Consider the following 4,685-nt stretch of genomic DNA (forward strand, 5'->3'; position numbering starts at 1 on the left):
AATGATCGACTGTGTCTGATTCTCGGACATCGGTTGGTAAATCATTCCAGAGCTTAGGGGCTAAGTAGGAAAAGGATCTTTCACTTTTAGACACTTTTGATAGTCTAGGGATAATCAATAGGCCAGAATTTTGCGACCGTAGTGTGCGTGATGGATTGTATTCTGATAGTAATTCTCTAAGATATGAGGGTGCTAAGCCATTTAAAGCTTTGTAGGTGATTAGTGATATTTTAAATTGGATGCGATATTTAACTGGTAGCCAGTGTAAAGATGCCAGAATTGGGCTTATGTGGTCATACTTCTTAGATCGAGTAAGTACCCTTGCAGAAGCGTTTTGAACTAGCTGAAGCTTGTTGATCTGATTTGAATGGCATCCCCCGAGTAGCGAGTTACAATAGTCTATTCTAGAGGTCATAAAAGCATGAATAAGCTTCTCTGCGTCAGATGTAGACAGTATATGGCGTATTTTTGAGATATTTCTAAGATGGAAGAATGCTGTGCGGCAGACGTTGGCGATATGACTATCAAAGGATAAGTTGCTGTCGAACATTACACCTAAGTTCCTAACCGTGGAAGATGGCACCACAGTACAGCCATCTATGTGCAATTTGTAATCTGACATATTATGTTTGTAGCGATTTGGTTCAATAATAAGTACCTCTGTCTTATTGGAGTTGAGCTTAAGAAAGTTATGTGCCATCCAGTCACTAACATCGCTAATGCAGTCTTTTAGCTTAGAAAACGTGTGTTTCGCTGGGATGCGAGGAGATGTAAAGCTGGGTATCCTCCGCATAGCAGTGAAAACTTATGTTATGTTTCCTGATAATGTCTCCTAGGGGTAACATGTATAACGAGAACAGGATAGGACCTAAAACTGATCCCTGCGGTACACCGTATTTAACCAGGGAGTGATATGACTCTTCCTCATTTACATAAACAAAGTGATAGCGATTGGTTAGATTACATTACAGACAATCAAATCATCTCAACTGGAAAGTAGTGTCCCAATTGTTGTCAGAGTTTTGAGAAGGGGTTTAAAAAGCAACCAATCAGTGTTGAGATTAAACACCAATAGGGACACTAGAATTGTGCAAAGGTGTGAAATCCCAGTACCTCTGTAGGTGTGAAAATGTCCCCTGACAAAGGCCATGTTTACATTAGAGCATTTGCGTTTTAAAACGGCATTTTAAAATGAAAACGATCCTCGTTTATACTGGCATTTTAAAAAGAATCTTCATCCACACTATACACCACCATAAACGCATGAAACATGACCAATCACGTAACTGGGCATGCGCATAAAAGTGTAAAATAACTTATGACTCTAATAATAGCTTACCTTTGCACGTTTATGCAGCCTAGGGGTGTGCGATATTGACAAAAAGGTCGAAAACGGTGATGTAGTGTAGATGAAAGGCGTAAACGTAGCAAAAGTAACGCGTTTTAAAGCATAAACGCATTAATGTAAACATAGCCAAAATCTTCAATGGGATTATTTGCTATGGCAACAAATTGCTGCATATACCACAGGAATATCCCCTCAGCAAGATACATCCGAATTGGTATCATTACGGGAATTTCCTAACTTGGTGGAATTAGAAGTTTACCCTCATTGGAACTAGTAGATACTTCCGAAAATCAGTGGTGTTTGCAGGAGTTTCCTAGTACGGATACACCTCTTTTCATGCAGTGACAGAGGTTTTAAGATAGAATACAGTAGATACAAATTACTAAGCAAAACTTACATGCATGACATTGTACTTGATAACCATAAGATAGAAATAAAATTAGAGATAAGTTGATTCAAAAGAAACTTTTGAAATATTTTTTATTGTAAATCACATCTAGTATTGCTGGTTTTTCTAAAGGAAAATTAAAATAAATGTGGTCATATGTGAATGTGGATCTTACGCAGATTGCGTTTGTATAATGGAGAATACATACTGCGTCAGACTTTCCATATGACTTACACTTAAAAAGTGCAATCTAATCTTATTTACATTAAATTACATCAAGTTGTAAGTGCAATATATCAAAATGGCATTCACATTTCTTCTTTTTCCTGTTAAAAAAATATTCTGTCAAATTATTTTTGTTAAAGCAACCTCTGACACGCACGCGCACACACACACACACACACACACACACACACACACACACACACACACACACACACACACACACACGTTAGGTTTCTATACATTGTGAGGTCTTTCCATATAGACATAATAACTTTTAATGTTCAAACAATATATTTTATCATTTAACCCTAAATTTAACCTTCACACATACATTTCTGCATTTTTTTTTAGTTTTAAAGAAAATTAAACACTTAACACTAAAACAGTTTGCTGTGTACAATTTTGAAACCTCTAAACCAATTATACTTACTGCATTACTTGGAAATTAATAAAATCACATGTAGGCAGTGTACATTAGATTTCATTCATTTCCAAGTAATGCAGTTCTTGTAAATTTTTGTTGTTGTGTGCAATTCTAAAATTGATAAGAAGTTACTGAAGGTCTTCCACACTCCTTGCAAGAAGTGAAGCAGGTTAAGTAAAGTTACTTAAGTCCTCTGTCAGCATGAACACTTCTTCATTGACCACAAAGATTGCAATAACCATGATGTCCTCAACTAGAGGTCCTTCCTTGATCAAGGACCTAAATTTCAACAAAAAGTTAAAAAGAACATAGAGCACAATTTACAATGTGAGACTTTGCACCAAGTACATCCTAAAGTTTTGGCCTTATTTAGGTTCATTATTTTGCATGTTATTTACCTCAATGGTCGTGTGGGAAGTTGAGTTCAATTTACAGTAGCCATCCCCCCAAGAGAGGTGAGTGATCTTTATCCTCTTATTAAGGCGGAGTTCTGTCATGGCCTGGTCTTGCCAGAATGAGATGTCTAATACTTTAGGGCCATATTTCAGAGCAAAATCAAGAATAGGGACTTCAGCATTCCAGACAGTGGTCTTCCTGGTAACCTGCAACTATAAAATGAAAGGTAAATATAATGTTTGTAAATTCTCATAAAAAAAACAAATTGTGCAACTTTTTTCTTCTATTTATTGCAACTGAATTAAAAAGTGTACAATTAAAACTGAAATCACAGCTTGACTTTGTGCAAATGCTGCATCCATGTTTTTGTAAATGTACATACATCTCCAGTTCCTTCAATGGGCTTATTTGTATTTGTCGTCTGCACTCTCCATTGCACATGCGCTGTTGTACGTGTACTGTCCGTGCGGTCTTAAATTTTGGGCTGCACGCAGATGGTGCGCATGGACGACCTCTATCCCTCCAGATGACGAAAATGATGTCATGCGAATGATGTCAACTCAGATTGAGATCAGACAGATCTTTCTGTCAAGGCTGAATCGCCAGAGTCACGTGAATTGCCAGAGTCAGAGTCACCAGGCTCAAGTGAGTCCACTGCACTTTCTGTTGCGGCTGGAAGGATTGAACCTGGATCCTCTGTACTTTCTGTTTTGGATGAAAGTTTGAAATTGAGTCACCTATGCTTTCTGTTTTGACCAAGTTAACGAAGTTTACTGAATTTGCTGTACTGACCATAAGGCCTGTTTCTGAATTTCCTGTGTCATGTAGTTCAGCCAACATGGTCTCTCCCAAGCTCCAAAGACGCTCTGCCCTTGCATGACTTCCACAGACTCTTTGCCCTGTCTAAGATGGCCAACTATGAACTCTCTGCCTGGCCCAAGATGGCCATACCCGAGTTTGCCTGTCTCTCTGTCTTGGGTAACCTGTCTTTTGCTAACCTGGCTTTGCCAGCCTCTCTCTCTCCTGTCTCTGAATTGACATTAAATCGAAATCACAAACAAAAGTATCAAATTGCAAAATTTGTTTGTAATTTCCAACCCTATTTAAAAAGGATATGTGGTCTTGATGAGCATTAGACAGTAAAAAACAATTTTAACAAAATTGCTTTGTTTTATATCAGTACCTGGTAGATCTTCTTCAAGCATCTCATCTCTTGCTTCTTTGTAGATTTTGGCAAGTGGAGCATTTTGTTTGAAGGGCTGTAGCACTTTTGGCAGTCATTCCATCTCTTATCTCCCTTCTTCGCCATGCAAAAGTTGCTGCATTCACAAAGGTGTCTGGTTGCATCTTGATGTACTGTATTGCATCCTCACCAATGACAACAATCACCTGATAAAACCAAATAAAATGCACATAATTATATAACAGTAATACAAATTTACATTTATAACACATCAATCTATAAATATTTATGAACAAAAAGAAAATGGTTAAGAAAATGCAATCCCAAACAAAATTATATCTCATGACATTTAGAAAGATTAATTTAGCTATTTAAGTCATCAGGTGAAAATGTCTTTAGTTTTTTATATACCCATAGCCTATGTCAAATATTTGTGGCCCTTAACTAATAAACTTGTTAAACTACAAGTGAATTCACCCCATAATTAGATCTGTGACAAGCTGGTGAAGATTGGGCCTCAGTCTTTTGCACCCAAACTTGTCCTTACTTTTTTTTTTACCTAATCATTATGGACCAGAGGTGCACACTGAGCTTTTAATTTCCGTTTGAGGGACTGGTGCCAAGTGTGCTAACACATGAGGGGAAAAGTATATTGATTAGTTGTCGGCTACATAACCGACTTGTCTTAAAAGTTAGTGATGTATTTTTCAAGGAAAAAAAT

This window comes from Paramisgurnus dabryanus, chromosome 10, assembly GCF_030506205.2.
Source record: "Paramisgurnus dabryanus chromosome 10, PD_genome_1.1, whole genome shotgun sequence".
In the NCBI taxonomy this organism is placed as follows: Eukaryota; Metazoa; Chordata; class Actinopteri; order Cypriniformes; family Cobitidae; genus Paramisgurnus; species Paramisgurnus dabryanus.